The 19,389-nt window shown below is 46.7% G+C and overlaps 1 long non-coding RNA gene across 1 annotated transcript in view; it reads right to left on the minus strand.

Moving 5' to 3' along the window:
- The window catches only part of LOC142468744 (uncharacterized), a 142,178-nt gene that overhangs the window by 40,294 nt on the left and 82,495 nt on the right, over positions 1-19,389 (minus strand). The gene's annotated exons all lie outside the window — the stretch shown is intronic.

A 19,389-nucleotide genomic window follows, 5' to 3' on the forward strand; every position in this document is an offset into this window, starting at 1 on the left:
TCTCGATCCCCATATACATTGTTACAGGTGTTTGGACATATTACACTATTATTTATTTCATTCCTTTTACATGGTGAAATTCTGCGCTCCCCACAAGCTTCTTCCAAACAGTCAAGAGAGGAGGAACTGGATCTTCTCCTAAGAGGGTTGAGCAGCGAACTTTACTAGTATTATCACTATTTTTGAACACTGTTTATATTTATATATTCATTTCATTTATCACTATATATTTATATATTTATCTCACCTTTATTGGAAGCGCCTCACAATTTTTGTTTCATATCTGGCTGGCTCTGCCTGGAACTGGCTGGCTCTGGCTGGAACCGACAGGCTCTGGCTGGCACTGGCTGGAACCGGTAGGCTCTGCCTTGAACTGTCTGGCTCTGGCTGGAACTGTCTGGCTCTGTCTGGAACTGGCTGGCTCTGCCTGGGACTGTCTGGCTCTGGCTGGAACGTCTGGCACTGCTTGGAACTGACTGGAACTGTCTGGCTGAAACTGGCTGGCTCTGGCTGGCTCTGCCTGGAACTTGCTGGCTCTGGCTGGAACCGGCAGGCTCTGGCTGGCACTGGCTGGAACTGGCTGGAACCGGAAGGCTCTGTCTGGAACTGGCTGGCTCTGCCTGGGACTGGCTGGTTCTGCCTGGGACTGGCTGGCTCTGCCTGGGACTGTTTGGCTCTGCCTGGGACTGTCTGGCTCTGGCTGGGACCAGCTCTGGCTGGAATTCCCCCTTGAACTCTGACTGTTATTCTCTCAGCCATAGAAGTAACACCTTTATACCTTTATACCTCATGCCACAGCATGGAAACATTAATGGAGGGATAAGGCCGGTGCCTTCATTATGACCCAGCAAACAGGCAACATTAAAAGAGAAACATGAAAACAGTCACATGGAAAGTCACATGAAACTTTGTAACATGTCTCCTGAACACAGAGTTAACCCCTGGTCCCTGCAGTGCTGAAACCAGGCTTTACAGTACATGTATATATAAATATATACACAACCAATAGAAATGTATTACTGACAGGTTGGGGTAATGGCGGGCTTGACCTTTATTAAAAGCAGTCACATTTACCCCTACCGTCAAAACAAACACCATGCAAAATCTAAGACTTCCTTTAACAACATTATTAACCCTTTGAAGCTTGGTGAAACGATTCACAATGAATCAAAATTAGACACGGAAAATTGCTCACAATGTTGTGACTGCACATTGCATAGTTTTACACATCTGTGGGGTAAATCCTCAGAGTTTCGTTAAATCGGGGCTGCTACGGGACCTAAATTGGTAACATCAGTTAGTTTCCGGGTGTTTAACGGTATCCTCAAAGCTAAATACCTGCAAAAACAATGCAGTCTCTCGTTAGTGATCTCATCAGCATAGGCGTAACGCCCTGTTTCCTTGGTTTTATCCATAATATGCACAACATGTTGGTTATTGTGACATATAGTAACTGCTACAACAGGTACTATCTGTTCTCTTCCGTAACTGACATTTTACCTTAAGTATGATATACGTGTGTGCAATTCAAGCAACAGTGACTGTGATCTCATTCTTTCATGCCTGGTCCTGAAAACTAATACCGCCAGCTAGGAGAGGGCTCACAGGTTATACATTCTTTGTGCCGACTTTCCATACCCAAAAGTTTGTTCATGTGAAAATGTCATGTTTCCAACTCACTTCATACGTCATCTAAAGAGCTCCACAGAAAGAGTCAAATGTTCTCATTTAAAGCAGAATGTGTGTAGTATGCTGAGTGCTGGCGGAGTGCTGGCGGAGTGCTGGCGGTGTGCTGGTGGAGTGCTGGCGGTGTGCTGGCGGAGTGCTGGCGGAGTGCTGGCGGTGTGCTGGTGGAGTGCTGGCGGTGTGCTGGTGGAGTGCTGGCAGAGTGCTGGCGGAGTGCTGGCGGAGTGCTGGCGGTGTGCTGGCGGAGTGCTGGCGGAGTGCTGGCGGAGTGCTGGCGGTGTGCTGGGGGAGTGCTGGTGGAGTGCTGGCGGAGTGCTGGCGGTGTGCTGGGGGAGTGCTGGTGGAGTGCTGGCGGAGTGCTGGCGGAGTGCTGGCGGAGTGCTGCGGAGTGCTGGCGGTGTGCTGGCGGAGTGCTGGCGGAGTGCTGGTGGAGTGCTGCGGAGTGCTGGCAGAGTGCTGGCGGTGTGCTGGGGGAGTGCTGGTGGAGTGCTGGCGGTGTGCTGGCGGAGTGCTGGCGGTGTGCTGGGGGAGTGCTGGTGGAGTGCTGGCGGAGTGCTGGCGGAGTGCTGCAGTGTGCTGGCGGAGTGCTGGTGGAGTGCTGGCGGAGTGCTGGCGGAGTGCTGGCGGTGTGCTGACGGTGTGCTGGCGGAGTGCTGGCGGAGTGCTGGCGGAGTGCTGGCGGTGTGCTGACGGTGTGCTTGCGGTGTGCTGACGGTGTGCTGGCGGAGTAGTGTACAGTATGTTCTAGTTACAGATCAAATCTATAGCTTCATAAAATGCCAGCTGCCTGCATGAGTTCTTTATAGACCTAACAATAACATGGAACAAACCTGCAAGTGATAAAGACCGCAGGCTGCACTCATGGCGGCGGCAGCGCAGGCGCGCACAGTTGCACGCACTCCTGCAGCCCCAGCGATTTGTGCACTAGGCTGCAGGAGATTGGGGAGGCGATGCGGGGACGTGGCGGGGGCGTGGCAAACGCGTGACGAAGCTGGTTCGCCCTCATTGGCTGACTGCAGCCTGAAAAGACACATTTACTTGTCTCTCCAAACTGCAGCAGTGATGACGCGCTACATCTCCTCAAGTTCTAAGCCACCTTATTGAGTGTAGCATCTCTCTCTCTTTATAGCCGTGTGCACTATAGCCGTGTGCACTATAGCCGTGTGCACTATAGCCGTGTACACTATAGCTGTGTGTACTATAGCCTTGTACACTATAGCTGTGTTCAATATAGTCTTGTACACTATAGCTGTGTGCACTATATACTTGTACACTATAGCTGTGTGTACTATAGCCTTGTACACTATAGCTGTGTGCACCATAGCCTTGTACACTATAGCTGTGTACACTATAGCCTTGTACACTATAGCTGTGTGCACTATAGCCTTGTACACTATAGCTGTGTGCACTATAGCCTTGTACACTATAGCTGTGTGCACTATAGCCTTGTACACTATAGCTGTGTGCACTATAGCCTTGTACACTATAGCCTTAACCTCATGAAGCTGAATTAGGAAAATAAGTATTATTAAGATGCTGAAGATTAAACCAGCATGCCTATTCAGTAAAAAATGTAGGTTTATTGCTTTTTACTGCCCGGTTCACATATACTGGATAACATATACAGTACTGTATGGAGTGACTGAAGTGTATAGTCAGATGTAGCATAATTTTGAATATATTCAACTCAAACATTTTTATTTTGAGATTTTATTACTGAAATCTGAATTTCTTTTGCCATTTTATTTTACTTCCGAATACAGCAGATTTTTCTTTAAATATTTTATGAAACATTGAACTATATACATAGATCAGGGTGTTATTTGCAATATCTAGCCTGCAATGTATTTAAATGGAGCGCTATTTGACTTACACTGGACAATCTGCCTGGGACACATTTGATATCTTGAAATAAAAATTCTCGAGCCGGTGGTTAACGGAGCTTTATTGGTGTCACAATATGAATATTGTATGTTGCTCTCTTTGTTTTTTTATTGCCAGGATTAGTTATTGCCTATTTGATGATTGTTAGTTCTTCCCAAGAATAGGAGCAATTTGGAAGCATCAGCAGAGAGACATTTTTTTGCAAGCACCATTATACAAAGGATATCGCAGGTTTCTGGGCTACAGTAAGAAAATAAAATAGTGCGTAATTTACTAAACCTGACTCCATAATTACAATGTATTTAATACGAGGTCCCTTCGACTGGCATTTTGGTTCTAAAAAAAAAAATTCTAAAGATGTTTCATGATTTTATTTTGGTTTAAGATTTTTAAACAATGGAAAAAAAACACAAAATAAGCAGCAAAACGCTAAAGTAACACCCTAACGCATGAAAACATTGACTGGTATAGTGGTACAAGTACAGACAGGTCAGGCGGTATATCTCTGTGCCAACCTTGTAGTTCCAGTAAGACACAGACAGTGACAGGCTATCCTATGGGGTGTTCCCCCTCATGCTGACTTCCTGAGTGACAGGTGTGGTGGTGCATGTGCTGGGCCCTCCCTCTTTGAGCTACAGGAAGGAAGTGCCTAATTATAGTATGAAGTTCAGCCCTTAGGGGTGGGTCCTTCAGTTAGTGATTGGGGTTCCAGACTATCCCTTCACGGGGTAGGAGCTCTGAGCTCTCCTCCCGGCATGGGAGAGAGACATGTGCTCAGTCCCTCATGGACAGAGGCACTAACCTAATCCAGAGAGGCCTCACCATTACCAGAGGCCTTATCAACTGGAGCATACGCTGTACCAACACCAGCAGTGGCTGCTGTAATAAAGACTATCCTCATTTATACTTCTGGCTATCCGTTTATTTAGTCATACAAAGGTTGAAAACCCCTGGAACTAGAGCTTTAACTACATATTTGCTATGGACACTTTGGGGGCAGATTCACTAAGACATAATGTAGGCCATCGAATATCATCCTGCGTTAACGGCTATTCAAGTCAATGGCAGATAGCGCTGACTCGGGTGCGACACCCTTCAGCGGAGCCTAGTGACTCACTGAGATGAAGTCCTCTTTACGCTCAGACGTGACGATCTATTTCTAAAACAACAACATGTGACAAGATGGGACGGTCAGGAAGACCCGGGGAAGTGCGTGTTACAGAATGTGAAGGCGCCGCCAAGTTTCTAGCTGCAATTTATTCTTGGTCCTCAACTGCAAAACAATTCAATTACCGCAGACCTGGTGGCGTTCTGCTTTCTATTTACTTTTTTTGAGATACTTTTTTCGTTGACTTGCAGTCAGGGGGAACTAATCGTGTCATTAGGAGGCACTTTCACAGTCTCTTAGGCTTCTGAGGCACGTTTGAAGTTTTGCTCGTGGCTAGACTTTTGTGGCATAACCTGAAAATAGTCTAAAATGCTTTTTCCATGCCTACATTTAAGTTCCTTTTTAGCAAACAAAGCCTGGGGCAGAGTCTGCCAAGAACCCTAGCTCTTTCTACAATAGTGTATCTTTATAGTAGTATTTAAATGAGTTAATTTCACTTCTAATTCACCTGAGGGGGAGGTGCAGTCTCTGTGGGTATATTAAGGTCTCATTACTCCAAGTTGTCACTTCAGTTGTGTGCACTTCCACCCAGCAGATATTTATTTGTCTATGTTGTGGACCCTTTGCCCAGGGGCGGCCAACTCCAGTCCTCAAGGTCCACCAACTGGTCAGGTTTTCAGGATATCTTTGCTTCAGCACAGGTGGCTCCATCAGTGGCTCAGTTGAAGACTGAGCCACCCGTGCTGAAGCAGGGATATCGTAAAAACCTGACCAGTTGGTGGCCCTTGAGGACTGGAGTTGTCCACCCCTGATTTACACCAGACCTGCTGGACCAGCGTACGGTAGCCACATGTAACTATGTTTTATCTTCTCATGTGCTTGTATTATTCGTATACTTCCTACAGTGCAATATATAACAACATATACATATACACAGATGTATACTAAGATTTTGAATATGGCATACAATCAACACATGGGCCATTGCAAGAAAATGCAAAGAAATATTAGTATTTCCAATATATTACATTGACCACTTATCAGGTTTCATTTATTGGATGTTGCTATCACTTCTTCTAAATATTAAAGTCTTAAATCATGTTTTACTCTTTAAGGGCAAAAATAATCCATGAAATGGGATTTTTCGTTTATAAATCCTGAATATTGCAACCTTTTTTTGATTAAGGAACCCCAGAATTAGATTGTGATATTCTGGGGAACCCCTCCCCTCTCGCTCCCCCCTCTCTCCCCTGTCTCTCTTCCCCCATATTTCGTGTCGCTTCCCCCTCACACTCTTCCCCTTACGCTCCCTCTCCCCCTTACACACACACACAAACACTTCCCCCCTCTTCAATACACACACACTCCCTCTCTCTACACACACACACACACACACACACACACACACACACACACACACACACACACACACACACACACACACACACACACACACACACACACACACAAACACTCCCCCTCTCTCTTCTACACACACACACACACACACACACACACACACACACACACACACACACACACACCCTCTTCTATACACACACACACACACACACCCTCTCTCTTCTATATACACACTCTCTCCTTCTCTCTTCTATACACACACTCCCCCTCTCTCTCCTATACACACACACACACACACACACACTCTCCCACTCTCTCTTCTATACACACACTCCCCCTCTCTCTTCTATACACACACTCCCCCTCTCTCTTCTATACACACACTCCCCCTCTCTCTTCTATATACACACACTCTCCCCTCTCTCTCCTATACACACACTCCCCCTCTCTCTTCTATATACACACACTCTCCCCTCTCTCTCCTATACACACACTCCCCCTCTCTCTCCTATACACACACACACACACACACACTCTCCCACTCTCTCTTCTATACACACACTCCCCCTCTCTCTTCTATACACACACTCCCCCTCTCTCTTCTATACACACACTCCCCCTCTCTCTTCTATATACACACACTCTCCCCTCTCTCTCCTATACACACACTCCCCCTCTCTCTTCTACACACACACACACACACACACACACACACACACACACACACACACACACACACACACACACACACACACACACACACACACACACACACACACACACACACACACACACACACACACACACACACACACACCCTCCCACTCCCACTCTCCCTTCTATACACACACTCCCCCTTTCTCTTCTATGCACACACTCCCCCTCTCCCTTCTATACACACACACACTCTCCCCCTCTCTTTTCTATACACACACTTTAAGGGAGCTGCCGGCGCACTGCAAATATCCCTGCAGTGAGAGTGAATGCTCTTACCTGATCTTTCCTCTCCCTCCTGTCAGCCGGACGTTGAACGCCACTTCCGGAGCTTGCAGGAGCTGGGAGAGGAAGAATCGCAGTCACTGGGCGGCTGCTGCTGAGCTCGGGAGTCGCCCAGTCACTGCTAAGTGGGGTGCTGCCCGCTCGGGGACAGCTGGGAGAGCAGCTCCCCCTCCCCCCAGCAGCCGTGGAACCCCTGAGGGGTTCTCGCGGAACCCCGGTTGACAGTCCCTGGTATATCATAATATCCGTAGGATTACAATGTATTGATTGGCCTCGCAGTCATATTGTTTAGGGCATAATGCTATGTAGTAACAACATTCAAAAGAGCACAGCATAAAAACATAGATTCGCCTTGGTGGTATATGGGAAACAAGATAGAATACAGATTTAGTGCCAGGTGAATCTCCAAGATAAAGTGTTACTATTAGATCAATTATTTTTAATATGAAATGCCTATTGGGTGACAGTGTCATGCTTCCCTCCCGCAATACTCCTCTTAGACCGTAGGGTCGCACAGAGGAGTCAGGTTCAGGTCCACTGCTGGTAAGAAGCAGAACAGTCCATGAGCCAGATCAGATGCCATCTTAGTTTGCGTATAAAACCCCACCCAGTCTTAGGGGGTTATGCACTAAGCAGTGATAAGTCTTTTAAGTGAGATAAATGCCATTATAGCGCGATACTGCAGTGTTATCACTGCTTTGTGAATCTCACAGCAGGCAGTATCACGCTATAAAGGCAGGTATCTCACTTAAAAGCACTTCTCACTGCTTTGTGCATAGCACCCAGAAAACCCACTTCTCACTGCTTTGTGCATAGCACCCAGAAAATCCACTTATCACTGCTTAGTGCATGACCCCCTTAGTTCTTTGCTTGTCAAACTTTCTGTTTACGGGTCAGGAGTCAGGTTATTCTTTGCCCCCCAGCACTGCGACTTTCCCTTTTCCCTTTTTTCATGCTTCCAGTTCTTCAGATCTTCAGGTACCTTCACTATATACCCACATAGGGGCCTATTCTCAAAGCAGTGATAAGTGGTTTAATGGGTGATTAAATGCCTTTATAGCGTGATTCTGCCTAATCTGCTATTCACAAAGCAGTGATAACAGTGCAGTGTCACGCTATAATGGCTTTTTTACTCTCCTAAAAAAGTCATCCGATAGGGCAAAAAATTGCAAAAATGCATTTTTTTGCCAGTAACTGCTATTCACAAAGTTGTGATAAATTTATCGGGGTATAAAAGCTGACCATATTTTTTCACCAGCTAAAGGCTGTCGCAAAAAATATTGAGACATGCATAAAAACTTTTTTTTTCAGCACTGGTATCAATACTGAGGATGGCGGGGGTCTCCGGGTGGTCCCGTGGGTTTCCGGGGGCCCCATGGGTGTCTGGGGGTCCTCGGGTGGTTCCAGCAGGTGTCTGGGGATCTCCAGGTGGTCCCTGTGGGTGTCCCGGGGTCTTCGGGTGGTCCCTGCGGGTGTCTGGGGGCTTCCAGGTCTCTGCAGTTGTCCAGGGGTCCCATGGGAGTTGGGGCTCCTTGGGTGGTCCACGCAGGTGTCTGGGAGCCTCCATGTGGTGTCCAGGGACCCACAGGTGTCCGGGGGTCCGCAGATGTGCCCGTGGGTATCTAGGGGCCTCCAGGTTGTCCCCGCGGGCATCCGGGGGTCCTTAGGTGGTCCCCATGGTTGTCTGGGGGCCCCACGGGTGTCCGGGGGTCTTTAGGTTGTCCCTGCATGTGTCTGGCGGCCTCCAGGTCCCAGCAGTTGTCCAGGGGCACCACAGGAGTCCGGGTGTCCACGGGTGGTCCGAGCGGGTGTCTGAGAGCCTCCAGGTGGTGTCCGGGGCCCCACAGGTGTTCGGTGGTCCTCAGGTGGTTCCCGCGGGTGTCCTGGCTCTGAAAGACGCGGCCAATCACATGATATATGGGCTAACATCCCTTCACTGACGACAAAGGCTCATTCTGTTGTTTGGGGCCCTCACTTCCCAGAAAGGTCATGAAAATGTAACTAAAAAGTTGCAAATCTCCTTTCAGGTGAACAATTGAAGTTGCAACAAGCAGATTTATATCCTGAATTAACATTGCAGCTTTATGATCAAACCTTTTACAGCTCAGCTTACTTTTTATGCACTGTTTATGGAGCACTGCAGCAGATTTTGTAGATCCCTTTAAATATTAGAAAAACACAAACACTTTATTGCCATGTTGATATTACCAGCACTACAGTTATATCTCTCTGCGGTCTCTTGTTGCCCGGGAACATTTTCAATAATAAAATGATGGTCCTGTGGATATGACTACTCGCTTTCCTACCGTCACCGTTGAGATGCCCCCGGGGCTGGGTGACAGTTGAAGGTGCTCTGTGAATCTCCGAAGGCAGATAAAGCCTCATTTCAGTCTTGAGGACAAAGACATCCTAAAGCATGAACATCGCCAGTTGTCAGATGGTGTAAATTTGAAGAAGAGTGACAGACCTAGGACACTTGAAAGAGTTTCAGCGCCAACTGCTCTGTAAGCAGGAAATGATGGAGGAGACCTTAGCTGTTAAAATGCTATGTTCCAGTGACTGCCCACTGCTGCCGCTAATTATACGGCAATCATTAAAGGTACGTAGAACTATGAAAACTGGCAGGTGTGGATGTGCACCTCTAACGTCATCGAGTAGCATTTAGTCAAGCGATAGAGAACCTAGTTTAAATTCCATGTCAGATCCTGGAGACCTTCAGTAAGATATCGCAGGCACGGCTTTACTGCGCCTGTAAACAGCGCAGAATTATCACTGCACAAGAATCTTTTATATTACTTACAGAAAAAAAACAGAAAAAGCTGAAATATATTAGTCGCCAGTGACTTAGAACAGAAAAATCATTCTTGCCATTCTGTTAATTGGCTTCACTTCAGCTTAATGGCAATTCTGCATGAATAAAAACGCTATAACGCCTTATGTAAGATTTAATTGAGTTTATTAATCTCTGCATGTGTGCTATAGGGCATCCCATTGAACCCTAACCATAACTGATTTGGCAGGTCTCGCGTAGAGATGACCATGGCTCAGAAAGATAAGGAACTGATAAGGTGGGGAATGCCACGTTTCCAAGCCCCACCGTGCTTAGGTAGGGTGTATTTATTTGGTGGGAGCCTTACCGTAACCAAATGGGCATCATATCTTATTTTATAATAATAAAAGGTTACACCGCACGTAAATTATTCGGTTTTGTCTGAGAACCATTTGGCTACTAAATTGTTGTAATGAGAAGTAATGTCAATGGAATGATTTTAAAAAGCCTACTTACTTATCCACTTAAATACAGCAAAGGGATTCAGGATATCCGTGTAGCAGAGCCCCCCTCCTTACCTCCGGTGAGGGGGGACCTGCTGTGCGATCGGGGAGATAGTGGCGGTGGCCATTTTGCGGCAAGGTGCGCATGAGCAGTGCCGGCAGCGTGGTGGCCATCTTGTAATGGCTCCACATGGACTGAAACGGGACTACAAGTCCCAGAATCCTTGGGGGGAAGGTTGAGCACATGGGCTGATCCAGCCAATGGAATGTATGCAGCCTGGAGGAGCAGGATATCCTCTGCCGGTGGAGAGCCCGCGAATCAGTGCTGATGGAGGTGCCAAAAAGGAAGGTAGTGTCCAGGGAGCAATAGCTCCTGGACTAGGCCAGACCTTGCCCCCTAGGCCCCAGTTAGGCCCTGAGCCAGTTATAGTGGAGTATTGTAGGGAAGGCCACAGATAGGGACCCTTCCCCTTAGTATTATAGTAGAACTACTGCGCCGGTGGTCAGACGTCCATGCTGCGACCTGCAGCCTTGGACAAGAGCTGCACGTGGCGGCAGAGAAGAGGAATCCTCCAGCTGGAGGCTTCACCGCAGACCGCCCCCTGGATAAGGTGAGAGGGGAGTTGTGTTGGAGGCCACGCTGCGTGGGACCTGATCCCGCATCCTCCTTTCATTATTCCCTGGTCAGGCCTGTGACCAGGAAGGTACCACCGTGCACCTACACATCACGGGGGGTAGCGCTACCTCGCACTTGGGTGGGATTGCTTGTGCGGACACCGGGGTTATAGGTGCCCAGGCACCCTCAGTACTTTGGGGGAACCACTCAGGGTGTGATATTATTGTATGTTATTGTGTTGGTGCATTATACTGTGTATTGTTAAGACGAGTTATATACATCTGGTGTGATATTGTTATTACTGTTTGTATTGGTTCCTATGAGGAGTCATCACGCCAACGCAGGGATCCCTCATAGGTGGAGGCGCTGCACCTGAGAGAGAGCTCACCCCAGGCTCCCAGAAGTGGAGGTTCAGGCTTCCTTTAGCGTACCGGTAACAGCCGCATGCGTAGTCGCCCGTGGGTTCCCTTTGGCATAGGGAAAGGGGGTTACATTTGTCTTCTCATCTTTATCAAGCCACGGCCTCTTAGTAGTAAATAATTATTGCATTTTGCTGAGTGATGCATTTTATAAAAAGGGGTGTGAAGACCAGTTTAGAATCTATTGGACATTAGAGGAACTGTTATTGATTTACAAGGAAGGCTGTCAAGTTAAATTGTATTTGCCGCTATATAAATCTGTTGATCTTTTAACATTAGTGGATTAAAATATTTAACATTTCCGTGCTTCACTGCAGCGGTCTCCACTTCTCAGCCTTTTCAAGAATAATTTTGACCTAATATCGGGCTCTGCTGGTTCCTTTTATTAATATTTCACTATAAATTTACTGCACAAATGGAACAATATATTTCTGGCCTCTTCAAAGCACTCTGGCAGAATAATGAAGAGAAGCAACTCCAAATCAATGCTATATTGATCATCCACTCCGCCCGAAGTCTAATTATTCTCCTCCAGCATTTATAGTGGTAGCACAACCCCCTCGTCCACGAGAGCCCCCCACTACCTTATTATTGGAAAGCTCTCGTTATTTTCCTGGCTTGCAGAGGGCATCCTGTGGATTGCTTTGAAGTGTTGTCAATCACACATAGCCAGCAGGAGGGAGCTATCTATCGCCCATTATTCAGGCCCGCAAACAGGAGGGGTGCCACCCAGAAAAGGGAGTTAGCAGGCAAAACAAAATATTATTTAAAGATAAGGTGGACTTTATTGCGGAACAAGCTCTATTACTCAGATGTAACAAATGTTGTGTTTGTTTGTATGGATCTTCACTCTCAGTAAAACCTCCGGTCCTCAGCATGTAACTAAAACCTTGTGACAAATGTATAAAGAAATAAAAATGTTAAGGGTTTCTGATTGAGGCTGTTACCTATTTTAGGGTAAGCAGTTTCACAGGTGTGTTGTTATATATATATATATATATATATATATATATATATATATATATATATATATATATATATATATATATATATATATATATATATATATATATATATACTGTATATACACACACATACATATATATATATATATTATATTATATATATATTAGCTTTGTAAGAAATGATGGAAAGAAATAATTTCCTAAAAAATGTAAAACTATTTTTTTTGCCTAAGTATTCCATATATTTAAATACGTATACATCTAGGGTATACAGGCCCTTTCTCCTGGACCAATGTAACGATAACTAAAGAAATATTGGTGGCCAGCGAATTTTTACTAAAAATAAATAACAATTATTAAACAGTCTTTGGATTAAACAAATAGTGAGTTCTTCAACACAGGCAACCGCAATCACTTTAATTCCCTTCCTTTACTCTCCGGCCTCAAACCAGATGGGGGCACCCATTTTTAGTTCACCGAGATTCTTTTCCGTTCCTTTCTTTATTTAATCCCTAGCCTGGCCAGCCTTGTAACCTCTAATCGCTGCACCATTTACTAATAGTAACATTCATACAGTAACCTAAATAACGGAAGAACTCTTAAAATAAACTCCCTCCCACGTCCGGCGGAATGAGCCCTTTTCTGGAGGTACACCTAGCCCTTCCTCCCCTTCCAGATGGGGAAACATTCAAAATGATCTTCAGCAGTGTTAACCCCTTGTAGCCCACAGAAGGAAGCCACACTGCCCCTTACTCATCTCATCTGCAACAGGAGAATAATATGGGGCATGATTAGTATCACAAGCCCAGCCTCTAGCAGCCCAGACAGTTAGGGGGGCTACATCACGTCTATTTGGGAACAGAGCCACTTACCCGTTGGAGAATGAGCTGTTTTTTTCACCCCATTTAAATTGAGAGACATTGAGAGCTATGTTTCCTAATTAAGAAGAACAGAAATTGCTGGTTTCATACACAGCTTTCCGTTCTAGAGAGAGAAATGCATAATAAGTATAATCTGAACTCTCTCTGCTTTTCATGGCTGAAGATCATATTTATTTATTTTATTTATAAAATGTTTTATCAGGAAGTAATACATTGAGAGTTACCTCTCGTTTTCAAGTTTAAAACCGCTTCGGTTTGAGTAACAATATAAAATACAGCATATGAACCGGGTACAGAATATCAGTACAAGATAATGTAACAAGCCTCTGCCCAGTATATATATTATCCGTTTATTTGTATGTCAGAAGCATCGAAATCTCACAAACGGCACCCCGTAGCACCACAAAACTTTCACTGTACATTCTGCTGCAGATTTGTAGGTCAACGCAACTATTTTGAGCTTCCAATGTGACTCACCTCCCAAGATATGGACATTCTAAGTTTCACTCTGCTGGACAGCAGTAATGTTAGAGCGAGAGCAGGGGGTGGGGGCGTGGCTACTAAGGGAGGAGGCATGTCCTTGACTCAATCGGAGCTGTGTATATCATGTGCAAGTGATTCTCAGCCAGGTCCCCGCGGAGCAGTCCCAGGGGTTCCGCCTGGCCGCCCGCACTCACTGCTGCCTCTGCACCTCCCCCCTTCACTCTCCTCCTCCTTCCCTCCCCTCCCCTAGGAGCCGCTGCAGTCCTCGCTGCCTCAAGCTTCCTGCTGCCTGAGGTCTGTGAGCTACGAGGCAGGGGGGGCAGGGGAGGGTGAGGGGGATCCGTGGTATCAGCGGACAATCGAGGCTGCTGCTGCTTTTTTGTAATCTTTGCATGGGAGGGGAGGGGGGAGAGGCTGCTTCTGCTTCTGTAAACGTTTGCGTGTTTGACTGTGTGACAATGTGACTGTGTGTGTGTGTGTTTGACAGTGTGACAATGTGTTTGACAGTGTGACAATGTGTGTGACTGACAGTGTGTGACTGTGTGTTTGACAGTGTGTCAATGTGTGTGACAGTGTGTGACTGTGTGTTTGACAGTGTGACAGTGTGTGTGACAGTGTGTGTGACAGTGTGACAGTGTGTGTGTGTGTGTGTGTGTGACGTGTGTGTGTGTGACGTGCGTGTGTGTGACGTGCGTGTGTGTGACGTGCGTGTGTGTGACATGCATGCGTGTGTGTGACGTGCATGTGTGTGACGTGTGAGAGAGAGATAGAGATAGTGTGTGAGGAGGGGGAGAGGAGAGACAAGGGGGGAGAGAAGAAGAGGAGATAGAAGGGGGACAGGAAAGAGAAGGAAGGAGAGGGGAGAGGAGACGAGAGAGGAGGAGGGGAAGAGGACAGAGAAGGAGGGGGAGAGGGGGAGAGAAGGAGGGAGAGAGGAGGAGGGAGATGAGGAGAAGAGGGAGAGAGAGACATTGATTCGTAGGGTTGATGTGAGATGCGGGGGGGAGGGGTTGATGTGAGATACAGGGGGGTGATGTTTAAAATAAAATCATTACAAAATATATACACATTCTTTATGTAAGTAGGGAAGATGTGCCAGCGGGGGGGGAGGTGCAGGGGGAAGAGGGGGAGATATGCTAGATAGCGGGGGGAGATGTACCAGCGGGGGGGGGAAAGAAAGATGTGCGGGGAAGATGTGCCAGCGGGGGGGAAGAGGGGGAGAGATGTGCCACCAGCGAGGGGAGATGTACCAACGGGGGGGGGGGGGGGGGAGAGATGTGCCGGCAGCAAGGGGACATGCCACAGCAGCGCAGGAAGATGTGCCGCCAGCGGGGGGGGGGGAGATGGGGGGTCATGTTCCGGCAGCGGGGGGAGAAACACAGACAGGCCCACACACATATACACACAGACAGACAGACACAGAGACAAATCTCACTACGCACTACATCCAGCAGTGGGGGAGGGGGGGGCCCGGGGAGAGGTGCCAGCAGCAGGGGGGGCGGAGGGGGGCTAGTGTCATGTATTCAATATTACATTCCCCAGGTGAAGCCGGGTACAAAAGCTAGTATATATATAGGTGACAGTCTCAGCACACGATGTGGAGGGTAAATGTGACATTTTACATTTCTCTGATGATTTCTTCACAGATCTTGACGCTTTCTTTGACCGGTACAATATAATACAATTGCGTGTATGTTACACTGATACAATATAATACAATTGTGTGTATGTTACACTGATACAATATAATACAATTGTGTGTATGTTACACTGATACAATATAATACACGTGTATGTTACACTGATACAATATAATACAATTGCGTGTATGTTACACTGATACAATATAATACAATTGTGTGTATGTTACACTGATACAATATAATACAATTGCGTGTATGTTACACTGATACAATATAATACAATTGCGTGTATGTTACACTGATACAATATAATACAATTGCGTGTATGTTACACTGATACAATATAATACAATTGCGTGTATGTTACATTGATACCTGATGAAGCACATGCCTGTGCGAAACGCGTAGCAGAGTTCTTACTGTTCAGATCAGGCACCTTGCCATCTTGCTGCTATACGTATCTTGGTGTATTTTAGACACTCAGCCAGCCTTGTTGGGAGAAGTGGCAAAGTTGCGGAGACGCGGCGGACGTGGTGGAGTACTTCACACAGGAATCCCGATGACGCGCAAGACCCGGAAGTAACACAGTAGTATTGCAGAATCCGTTAATCCCAGCGCGCGGGACAGATCTATACAGCTCAGCATCCACCTCCAGACGGTACGTTAACCGGCAAACGGAGCTCTGGACTTGTATTTACTACGGGACTTTGTACCTCTCACGTGTAAGTCACTACTTGCATTATTTACTGTATTTGTTAGTACATATTACTTCACCCCTGGTGCGCTCCTGTGCTTTTTATTTTGCGTGGTTGGTCCACTGATGGAGTTTCTCTGCGGGGGACACTAGTGGAGGGAGGCATCCTCTGATGGAGTTTCTCTGCAGGGGACACTAGTGGAGGGGGGCATACCTTCACGTGACAGGAGCTGCAAGAGGGGGGAGCAGATCTATTAAAGATCAATTTAGGAAGCATGAGCGCGGATTGAACAATATCTGACTGTTACACTGATACAATATAATACAATTGTGTGTATGTTCCACGGATACAATATCATACAATTGCGTGTATGTTACACTGACACAATATAATATAATTGCATGCATGTTACACGGATACTATATCATACAATTGCATGCATGTTACACTGATAAAATATAATACAATTGTGTGTATGTTACACGGATACAATATCATACAATTTCATGCATGTTACACGGATCCAGGCTCAGGGGGATGCATTGGAATGAGGTGAGCTTTTAAGATTTTAGTTGCTTCACATTCAGCCAAAAAATGTATCTCCCACTCAGTAGTGGATCTTTACTAACTGCAACTAAGAACCTCCAGGCATGGGCAGAAAGCCAGAAAAAAGCGACCGTAATTAAAAGCAATACACTTAATCATGTGTTATTCCAAGCAGTTGTGCCTGCAACCACTATAAAACTCTTTGATGATCAATTAATTTGTTGCAAACTGATATTCTTCAGAGGACTGGAAAGTAATTTGCCATTGCACAAATAAACCATCTAGAGAGAGTACCGGGATGGAACTATTCGGCGTAGGATCTCAGCATACAGTGCCATGCTCTGTTCTTTCTTTCTTTATTTATAAAATGTGTTACCAGGAAGTAATACAGTGAGAGCTACCTCTCGTTATCAAGTATGTCCTGGGCACAGAGTTATGATGACAAATAATACATGGTTACAAATACATAGATACATAAGTGATCAGGGTATACATTACATACAAGACATTGCATGCACAGTTAGAGATGATATATATTATGGGCGTATGTAACAGTTACAGACCAGATTAAAATGTGAGACAGCTTTAGTTTTGAAAGAACTTAGACTGGTGGCGGCTGTGAGAGTCTCCGTTAGATTGCTCCAGTTTTGGGGTGCACGGTAAGAGAAGGGGGAGCGGCCGGATACTTTGCTGAACCGTGGGACCATGAACAGTCTTTTGGAGACGGATATCAGATGATAAGTGCTGCGTGTGGTAGGGGTGAGGGGTGACCCTAACAGAATCTTAAGCGAATATTTAGATTACTTACACAAACCGAATAACTCTAACAGTGGGTATCATAAGAATGGCCACTAGAGGTTACTATTAACAACCATCAGCAATGATTCAGATTCTGCTATCCAATGGAAAGCTTTATAACCAGATTAAAAACCTGTAAATAAATGGTGACAAGTACTTAATGAAGGTATTGGACGTACAACTACATGCAGACTAAGGCTACGGCTCCGCTGCCTGCTCTGCACGCGCGTCTGCCATGCTGGCAGTGCGTGCAGCCAAGTCCCCCGGTCTGCAGGGAGCAGCAGGGGGAAAGACATGGGGGCGTGACGGGGGAGTGATGGGGGCGCGGCCGTGACGTCACCCGGCAGGTTTGCCCCCATTGGCTGAACCGCTGGGGGGTGTGGCCTAGTGCTCCGTTGCGAGTCCTGATCTCAATTCTCTTGCGAGCAGGAGAAACTGTCGGCGCAGCGCGGCCCCCCCTCGCAGCGGCCCCGCCCCCATTGTGGGGTGGCTCTTGACCCTGCAGCGTCCCCACGGCTGGCGCTGCAGTAGCCAGCGGTGACCTGGCCTTAATGAGGTTTCACAAAGCTTTAAACTGTCCCATCAATAATTAAAACAAAAAACAAAAACAATGTCCACATAACAATAATTCTCAGGTTTTAAAACAGCAATATGTATTTGCTGGATCCGTATACCTCCCAGACTTGTACACGCTGCTCATTATAATTACAGGTGGTCCTCGCTATCCATCGTTTCATTGTACGATGAACGGATTATCCGCCGCGTCACAATGCTTCCGCGGAACTCATTATCCGATGTCAGAACGGATTATCCGCCGCGTCACAATGCTTCCGCGTCACAATGCTTCCGCGTCACAATGCTTCCGCGTCACAATGCTTCCGCGTCACAATGCTTCCGCGTCACAATGCTTCCACAGAACTCATTATCCGATGTCGGAACGGATTATCCGCCGCGTCACAATGCTTCCGCGGAACACATTATCCGATGTCGGAACGGATTATCCGCCGCGTCACAATGCTTCCGCGGAACTCATTATCCGATGTCGGAACGGATTATCCGACGCGTCACAATGCTTCCGCGGAACTCATTATCCGATGTCGGAACGGATTATCCGCCGTGTCACAATGCTTCCACGTCACAATGCTTCCGCGGAACTCATTATCCGATGTCAGAACGGATTATCCGACGCGTCACAATGCTTCCGCGGAATTCATTATCCGATGTCAGAACGGATTATCCGCCGCGTCACAATGCTTCCACGGAACTCATTATCCGATGTCGGAACGGATTATCCGCCGCGTCACAATGCTTCCACGGAACACATTATCCGATGTCAGAACGGATTATCCGACGCGTCCCAATGCTTCCACGGAACACATTATCCGATGTCCGAACGGATTATCCGCCGCGTCACAATGCTTCCACAGAACACATTATCCGATGTCGGAACAGATTATCCGACGCGTCACAATACTTCCACGGAACACATTATCCGATGTCGGAACGGATTATCCGCCGCGTCACAATGCTTCCACGGAACACATTATCCGATGTCGGAACGGATTATCCGCCGCTGGCCGCTAATCGTTAACATAGGATTCGCTTTCTGACATTCTCACTATACGCCGGATAACCGAGGGCCGCCTGTACATTAAGTACATCTTACAGTAGCGGTGGGCAACACCAGTCTTCAAGGGCCACCAGCAGGTCAGGTTCAGGATATCCCTGCTTCAGCACAGGTGGCTTAATCTGTACCTCAGTCGAAGACAGAGCCACCTGTGCTGACTCAGGGATATCCTGAAAACCTGTCCTGTTGGTGGCCCTTGAGGACTGCAGTTACCCAACCCTGGCGTACAGCCTTACAATGTTTATTTTTCTCCTTACAGAAAATATCAGTTAAAGTAGCCCCAACACTCAGCCATGCACGCTGTGCTCAGAGGCCTGACGTTAAGCTTGTGTATTCTCTTACTTTAATTCTGACATGAACATAAAATATAATCGTGTCCCTATTACATAAACTAGCACATGACA

The sequence above is a fragment of the Ascaphus truei genome, chromosome 18 (genome assembly GCF_040206685.1).
Source record: "Ascaphus truei isolate aAscTru1 chromosome 18, aAscTru1.hap1, whole genome shotgun sequence".
In the NCBI taxonomy this organism is placed as follows: domain Eukaryota; kingdom Metazoa; phylum Chordata; class Amphibia; order Anura; family Ascaphidae; genus Ascaphus; species Ascaphus truei.